At 40.4% G+C, this 9,148-nt stretch overlaps 1 long non-coding RNA gene across 1 annotated transcript; it reads right to left on the bottom strand.

The window, feature by feature from the left end:
• Positions 1 to 357: 357 nt before the first annotated feature.
• LOC147584692 (uncharacterized) lies at positions 358 to 8,264 on the bottom strand. Its single transcript, XR_015252498.1, has 3 exons — positions 7,034 to 8,264; positions 6,281 to 6,418; positions 358 to 6,185 (listed from the first exon to the last, which is right to left on the bottom strand). It is a non-coding gene; the product is annotated as an uncharacterized LOC147584692 (long non-coding RNA).
• Positions 8,265 to 9,148: the final 884 nt, after the last annotated feature.

The following is a 9,148-nucleotide window of genomic DNA, read 5'->3' as shown; positions in this document are numbered from 1 at the left end:
CAAGCTGATGTCAGGACACTGAGGATAGCTTCGGGAATTGCAAAAATGGAAGAAAGACATGGCCAGAGATATTTGAACATTTCTTTCCTCAAGTAGCATCAAAGAAGTAATTGCTAGTTCCTATGAGAGATTTATAGAGGCCTTCCTTTCTTAGCTACCACAACATATCAATTTATTTCTACTTACTCATTTATTCACCCAGCAAATAGATATTTGTTGTCTACTCTGCAAAAATAATAATTTGCTAGATTGTTTTTTCCACATGTAACCAGGCTAGTCTTTTGTTACCAAGAGAAAAATGTGTTCCACCATGCTCAATTATGAGTCACTTAAGAGTCATTAAACATCCACCATAAATACATTTTCACAGTTTTGTGAGTTTTTTATTCCTGGGTAAAAAAGCCCATGTTGTAAAAAAAAAAAAAATTCAAATGATACAGAAATAAAGCAGAAGCTAGAAGTCTCCTGTAAGCCATCCCTTCCTCTGTTAACAGTTTGCTTATAAATTGTGATAGATTTTTTCCTATGCATATACTGATACAAATTATATGTGCATGTGACTAACAACCATATGAATGCACTTAAGATACGTATACACATTTTTATTTATTTCTTTATCTTTTATTTTTAAATTTTATTTCAGAGAGAGAGAGAGCACACACGCAAGTGGGGGAGAGAGTCAAAGGGAGAGAGTGAGTGAGTGAGAATCCTAAGCAGGCTCCACACTCAGCATGGAGCCCAACACAGGGATCGATCCCATGACCCTGGGATCATGACTTGAGCTGAAATCAAGAGTTAGACGTTCAGCTGACTGAGCCACCTAGGCATCCCTACACATGATCACTTGTCAGTGTATTATAAGTACTTGCTCTTAGCTACCTCAACCTTCTAAAAGGCAACGTAGTAACCCATTATTTGAATATAGGAAATACCTTTCAAACTGTCTCCTAATTATACTCATTTTAGGTTGTTTCCAAGATTATTTCCCTTTTTTTTTCTGTACAAACATTGCCACGATAAACATTCTTATCTACATATTTCTCTTCGCTTGAGTCAGCATTTCCAAAGAATGAAATCCTAGAACTTGAATCACTACATCAAAGAGTATATATATATACAGTCATCATTTAAGTAATAGCTGCCAAATTGCTTTCCAGAAACCTTTTACCAAATTATACCCTCACCTGGAATTCATGGCAATGCCCGTTCTCTACACCCTGGCCAGTGCTAAGTGTCTAATAAATCACTGCTCCTTGTCCAGATGAAGAAAGGTTATTTTAATGTTTTAATTTGCATGTCTTAGCGGCACATATTTACCTGTTTCTTGTATTTCTTCTGACAGTACCAATTTATTTTTATTTGTTCACTTTCAGTGGGATTCGCCTTTTTATGCTGATTTTAGTGTGCTTCTTATGGCGGTGCTGTTAACCCTTTGTGGTCTGCACATTCATTACCTTTTGTAAAAACCTTTCTGAGTTTTCAATCGCTTTGCAGCAAGTCTACGATCTGAAACTAATACAAAAAGTTAAACACTTTATGTAATCAAAATATCAATTTTTCCCCTTTGTTTCCTGGTTTCCACCTCATATCTTCTTGTATTAGCTTTCTATGCTGTTGTAACAAATCACACAAATTTATGGTTTAAGACAGCACACAATTATTGGCTCGCAGTTCTGGAGCTTGGAAGTCTTACAATAAGATGTGTTCCTTCTGTGCGTTCTAGGGAAGAACCCATTTCCTCTCCTCTTCCAGCTTCTAAAGGCTGCCTGCATTCTTTGGCTCATCACCCTATGCGCCTTCATCTTTCAATCTAGCAGTGTGGCATTTTCAAATCTCTCTCTCCCTCATCTGCTTCCTTCATTACATCTCCTATCTCTGTCTCTGAGGCTGACCCTCCCGCTTCCCCCTTATTAAGACCCTTGTGACTACATTGCACCCACCGGATAATCTAGATTAATTCAGCATGCTTACTTTAATCAATCTGCAAAATCCTCTGGTTAGTAAAGTGACAAGTTAACCGGCTTCAAAAAGTAGGACGTGGACTACTTTGAGGGGCTTTTATTCTGTCTACCACATTTCTCAATCAAAGGATTATAAATATTACTCCTTATATTATCTTCTACTATACTGTGATTTTGGGGTTTTTTTCATAATTACAAAAATCTAGGTTTTATTTCAGTATAGTATGCCATTTATTTAAACCTCATAAAAATAAACTTGCTTCTCTTGTATTTCTAGTGCTTTCCTTATTTTTCTATTTAGACTATAAGCTTGCTAAGGGCCCACACATTGGACCAACAAACAAATAAATAAACAAAAAGCACTCTTGACCTTGTAGCTTTCTAGTTACTGCCCACCCCACCCCACCCCCCTTTGCTTCCCAGCTGCACTGCTCTGGGCACTAGCCTGTGCTCCTCATAACACAACCTCAGTTTTCACTCACATCTTCTGTCACTGAATTTCCCAAGTGCCCCAAGTGTCTTTCCGGCATCAGTCTTATTCTCCGTCCTCATTGCTGCTGCCAGAATGTTCTTCCCAAAATCCAAACCAACCATGTCACTTCCTGGCTTGGAACCCATCAAAATTCCCCCATTGCCTGCAGGATGCAATGCAAACTTTGGGGTGAGGTGTATGTGACCCTGCAGGTTTGGACCAGTGAGGACCTCTCCAGGTCTCTGCCAACCCCCTGTGCTCTCGTCACACTGAACAATGTATGGTCCTGAAGGTTCCCAATGTCTTCTCTTCAGGTTTCTGAGCCTTGTGCTCCTCTACCTGGAATACCCCACAGTTCCCCGTGTCTGCCAACAAAGGGCCACCATCTCCCAAGACCCAACTCCAGAGCTGCTGCTTCTGTGCAGTCTTCCCTGACCAGCCCCCCTACTTCCCAACCCACACCTCATAGACCAGCCTTACTATTACCTTATCAGTTTCTTTATTATTCTCTCTAGCTTACAGAGACTAGGGAGAGGGTACAAGGGTTGTTTGGGATGGCTTTTACAGTCTCTCAACCTTGATGTGCTTCTCCACCCTAAGCCAGTCAAAATAAACACATGATTATAGAAACCCAAGGTGCTTGCCATGCAAATGACTTCTCCAGATAAGTTCAGAGGAATGTGTTCAAAAGAGCCAGGTCCTCTCCCTAAACCTCTTTATCTCTGTTAGCCTTGAGGGCAGGAAACAGATTCTGCTCTATGTATATAAATGAGAAAGGGATTGATTACAAGAATTAAGTGCTTATAAAATTGTTGGAAGGGCTGCAGGAGAAGGAACCAGAAGGAGAAGTGTCCTGGGAACTACCTGGTTCAAGAACACTCTACCATAGGACTCAGGCAGACACTGCCATCAACCTAAGTGGTATAGGCACTAGGAATCCCACAGTGCAAGTGACAGATTGACTTCAGCTGCTGTAACTGCCTCTCAACACTCTCTACTCTGAGCCCAGCTTATCAATACGAGTGTCAGGAAGATAGACTCTTCTAATTTCCAAGTCTTGTGCAAATGCATCGATTTGGTAGAACCTATTTTACATGGGGAATATTAGCTGCAAGGGAGTCATGGAAAATTAGACTTCTGCTCTCTAGCCTTTTGCAACACAAGAGAGGACACAGAAAGAGGTGAGGATGTTTAGAGGCGGAGATGTTTAGAACCAACTGACCATACCAAATTGCCCCTCAATAAATATTTTAGAGCCACCACTGCTCTGTACACATCTATTCGAGTACTTGGAATATTTTCCCGAGGATGTTTAGCATCTGTCTCCCCTTACAAGACCTTGAGGATGGGGACAGTGTCGGCTTCATCTCTATCTCACAGGACATCAAGACTAATTGGTAAGTGGTGCACACAACAGTGCATTAATCAATGTGCAGACAGAGCCAGACGATCTTGTATACATGCCCTTCTGGCCTCAATACACACCCCTGTTGTACTTCCCTTCAAGATGCATGCACAGAGCAAGAGAAGAAATCAAGAGCACAGATTTTGGAGTTAGAAAGGTCTGTGTTCAAGTCTAGGTTCTGTGTGATTTTGAGAATATATTCTCTCTGGGCCTCAGTTTCCTTACCTTTCCTTCTTTGAGGGGCTTGTTAGAAATATTGAATAAGGCACTGCATGCAAAGCACAGGATGTGACTAGTTTTTTGCCTCCCACCGCTGAATCTACACTATCCGTGCCCCTTCGGACATCTTATGTATGTGCGGTAGGGAAGATAAGAACGAAGAATAACATAATGTGAAACACGCTGCATAGAATGGCAATTTAAACTTTTTTCTGCTGGAACTAATCGTCTTAATTATTTTGCCCCTTTAGACTCTTTTATCTGAATATTTCAAAGGATGTTACAAGGACGAATTATGATACATAATTGATAACTAGATAGCTAGCTGAGGCATACAGGCTGAGTGATTTGTCAGTCCTCTTATGAACCTCATAAAACCAGCAGCCTATTGGGGTTTTTGCTTTGTTTTTTTTTTTCTTTTCCTTTCTTCTTTTCTTCATAGTAGTACTAGTATTATTTAGTTGTTGCTATTTCAAAGCTGATTAACTGCAAAAGCCTTTTTAATGATGGATTGTTATTGTCGAGTGTTCTGACCAAAATTACATGTTTAAGGGCAGAGAAGAATAAGAACTAGAAGGCAGGAACCAAACTACTAAATCACTCTTTCTGTTTCTAACCTGTAAAATTTAGGGATCGTTTTGCATTTTATTATATATTTTATTTTTTCCTCAAATTCCTGAAGCAGATTAACTTTAGCACATTAACATGGTATAGGGGTTCACAGACCCAGTTATATATTCAACCGCACCTCTAGTCAGTTCTGGGACTGGATTGAGGAAGTCAAAATCCCCAGGTTTTGATTCCTCCTGTCTAAACTTATTGAACCGAGCAATGTCCATTCCAGCTCAATGGTTCTGTGAGCCTTTGTACACAACTCCGAGGGAGGGCTGTGGACAGTGAGGAACCAACAACACTTTTCATCAGTGGCATACAGGAAGCCAAAAATACAGTCTCTTTGCCTTCCTTTCTGAGTAGAAGCAGCGGCAGGTAGCAAAGAAGAGCGAATCCTGACTTGCCCTTCCAGGGCCAGGGCAAAGAAACCATAGGGTTGGGAGCTGAGAGTGGCCTGCAGGGACCAAGCAAAGCTGGGGAGGAAACTGAGAAGGCAGCTTGCAGCTGAGAAGCCGAGGTGTTCTGGAGAGCTGCACACCCCCCAGTCTGGCAGGCCCCTAAAACCACTGAGCTATTATTGATGGTTCTGTTTAGTGATGCAATCTGCATTTCTTCACTCTAATAAAATGCCAAATACTTGAAATGGGATTTGTACACCAGGGCCTTCCATATAATGACTTGGGCCCTCTTATGACTACATCTAAACTGTGTGGGCATCCAAACTAAAGAAAAATGTAAAATTAAAAAAAAAAAATCAGAACATAATTACACTAAAAAAGAGACCTTTGAAAATGAGTAATCCAAGGGTACCTGGGTGGCTCAGTAGGTTAAGCGGCCGACTTTGGCTCAGGCCATGATCTCACAATTTGTGGGTTCAAGCCCTGGGTTGGGCTTGTGCCGACAGCTCTGAGCCTGGAGCCTGCCTCAGATTCTGTTTCTCCCTCTCTGCCCCTCCCCCACTTGTGTTTTCTCTCTCTCTCTCTCTCTCTCTTTCAAAAATAAATAAACATTAAAACAAATTAGAAAAAAAAAAAGAAAATGAGTAATCCAACTCTTATCCACCCTTATCCCCCTTCCTTTTTATGGGTAATAAAAATGAGAATGAGAAAAGAAATCAATGATTTGCTCAAGGTCATCCAGCTTATCAGAATTTCAGTTAACTTAAGCCATGTGATTCCTCGATCAAATCCACCTGAAGTATAGGTTATATTTGTATATGCCTTTGTGAATTATACTTGGCTACTTCTAGATTCAGCTGGAATGACAAAAAAAAATCAGAAAAATCAGAAAAAAATTAGTGTGCCACTTCAAAGTATATATTCAGCCTGGACTTAACCCAGCAGTTGTCCATCTGTCCATCTGTCCATCTGCCCCAGGAGGTCCAGGCTGGAAGTGCCAGGGGCCCCAGGGACTCCTATGGTGAAATCCTCGAGCCCATTGTCTTCTTTGGTCTTTCATCAGTTGTTTTCCACAAGTGCCTCTTACCTTTCAAGCTCTGCCCATGAAGTTTCTGACCCTGTAAAGGGGAAATCAGACATTTCTAAGTCAGATTTCATTTAGTAATAATATTAAAGAAAAAAAAAAAACACCTTGAAAACCCCAGTGGCTTACTCGACAACAAGTATTTATTTCTCACGTATGAGTCTGGAGGTCGGCTGGGACGCTGAACAAAGACTGTGTGCGCTCTCATTCTGGAACATGACACGAGCTGAGAGCATAGCCCCATCAAGGTCCTGTTCTCACGGCGGACTGAGAGAACAAGAGCAAAAGGCTGAAGCAAACCTCATGGTAAATGTAAGTTGCTACTTGAAAGGGCATAAATCATTCCCACATAAATCCACCCTCATTCTACCAGCCAAAGAAAGTTACAAGGCTCATCCTGACTATGGGACATAAAAGCACCATCTACTTGGAGTCATGGCAAGGGTGGAAAAGAAGAAGCAGGTAGTTGGAAACAATAGGGAAACATACCACAGCATATAAATGCTGGCTTGTGAATGATGCTTTCTTGAAGCATAATAAAAGGCAACCAGCTGTACCTGGGGCGGATCGGTTAAAGAGTCTGAAAAACATAAAAACTTGCTCCAAGGCCTTTGCAAGGCGAATAGGAGTTTTCCAGACATAAAAGATTGAAAAAGCATTCTACACAGGAAAAACACTGTGAGCATGAGTATGAATGCATTAAATGATGTATTTTGTTCAGAAAACTGTGAACAATCTTATAAGAATGAGTCACGTTTGTTTTCCTTTCATCCTAGCTAGATAAGATTCTTCAGAGAATAAAACACACACACACAAACACACACTTATGATTCAAGGGGAATCACAGGAGAAAGGTAAGGTTTAGGAAATGGTGTTGCTTACCTAGATTCCCTAAAACGTTCTCAAAAACGTTTGAGACATGACTTAGTGGCTCGGGATTCAAAAAACCACAGAGTAAAGGAAGAGAGGGTGTAGCTTAGCCAAAACTTGGCACTAAAGGTTCTGAAAGGCAAGGAAAGAGAAACTGTTACTTACATGGGTCACTAAGCTCAGAATATAAAAACAAACCATAAGAGGGTTCAGTTCTGGGTAAAATGGAGTAACACTCACCACCCTGTCTCTCCCACTGAATGCAGCTATAAAATCTGGACAGAATGCAGCTATTTAAAGACTTTGAAAAGTAGCAGGTAGATTAGGAAAATGGACCAAACTCCAAAGTATGACAGTGTTTACCACTGTTTTTCTCCAGTAGCTCCGGCCAGGACTTGGAGGAAACACTGGGAAAAGCAGGCATCAAAGTGGGAAGAGAGAGCCCCAGAAGAGGCCACTAGTTCAGCTCAGTGAGGGGGAAAGAAGTCTACTGGCACCGACAGCAGCAGCACTTGGAAGAGCAAGCATCTAAAACTCTCCAGAAGGAGGAACTTCTTTCCTGATTGGAGGAGCTGTGGTCCCAAAGGAATGGGGGGAGCCTCTGTTGCTTTTTTCCTTTCCCTGTCCTTCCACCTGTTGGCCCCAGACACGAGTGCATTCATGGGAGTGCATGGCAGTGCGTGGTAAATAAAGTCCTAAGTTTCTGACTGAAAGTCTCTGCCTGGAGACTAAAAGAATGTCTCCAAAGAACTGGAAAGCACCAGGAAGGTCCCTGAGAGGGAAGAACACAGGAAACGGATTCCAAAAGGTAACTTATGACCACTGAGACTCACCTTGAGCTGGACATGGGTGGATCTAATCCTAAACAGCAAACTAAAGACTTTAAGGACTGAACCAAGATATACACCACCACGAAGGACCTAGAACTGGCCACTGGGTGATGCACATGTGAGATGGATATGAATAGCACTAAAAAGGCTTTGAAAATGGAAGAATATTTAAGTCACATCCAACAGAGGATTGGTTTGGTAAAAATGTGCAGCCTAAACCCAACTGGGCTGATTGTCTGCTAAAACAAAAAGTCAACACTCTCCCTTGGACTAAAATAATATGTACAGTTTCATAGTACTCAAAACGTCCAGAATACCACCCAAATCTACCCAATATACAAAGAACCAGGAAAATCTAAACTCACATGTGAAAAGAAAACACAGATGTCACCCCAAGGTGACACACATGCTGAAATTATCTGACAAAGACTTGAAAGCAGCTACTATAAATTTTACTTCTGAAACTAATATTACATGATGTGTTAACTAACTGGAATTGAAATAAAAACTGGAAACAAACAAACAAACAAACAAATGCACCAGTAAGAAATTGCAAACACAGTTGGAACAAATGGAGAGATAGAAAATTTGGGCAAATAAATGGAAGATGGAAATAAGAACCAAATAGAAATTTTAGGACAGAAAAAATATAGTATCCAAAATAAAAATCTTACCGCATAGGCTAAATAGTGAAATGGAGATGACAGAGGGAAGATTCAATGAACTTGAACTTGAAAATAGATCAATAGAAATTATCCAGTTTAAACAGCACAGAGGAAAACTGTTTTTTAAAAAAATAAATAGAGCCTAAAGCACCTATGGGACAATACCAGAAGAGCGAATATTTATGTCATAAGAAGTCCAGAATAAAAGGAAAGAGCATAATATAGAACAAAGTTTTTTTTTTAAAACAAATGGGTGAAAACTTCCTAAATTTTATGAAATACATAAAGTACAGTGAACCCCAAATAGGATATATTATATATGTGTGTGTGTGTGTGTGTGTGTGTGTGTGTGTATAAATTCATGCCCAGATACATGAAAAACAAACCGCTGAAAACCAAACACAAGAAAATCTCTTGAAAGCATCCAGAGAAAAATGATGCATTGCTTATATGGGAACAATGCTTTTAATTACTATGTATTTCTCATTAGAAACCACGGAGGCCAGAAGAAGGGAGTGCATCTATAGAATATTCCTCCTGGCAACAGCAGAATACACATTATTTTTTAAATGCCCACAGATATAGCAAGATAGACCATATCCTGGACCATTATAAAATCTTCAACAAATTTA

This window comes from Puma concolor, chromosome A1, assembly GCF_028749965.1.
Source record: "Puma concolor isolate L17-30 chromosome A1, mPumCon1.1.hap2, whole genome shotgun sequence".
NCBI classification, from domain to species: Eukaryota; Metazoa; Chordata; class Mammalia; order Carnivora; family Felidae; genus Puma; species Puma concolor.
This window is presented reverse-complemented; position numbering and strand designations above follow the sequence as displayed.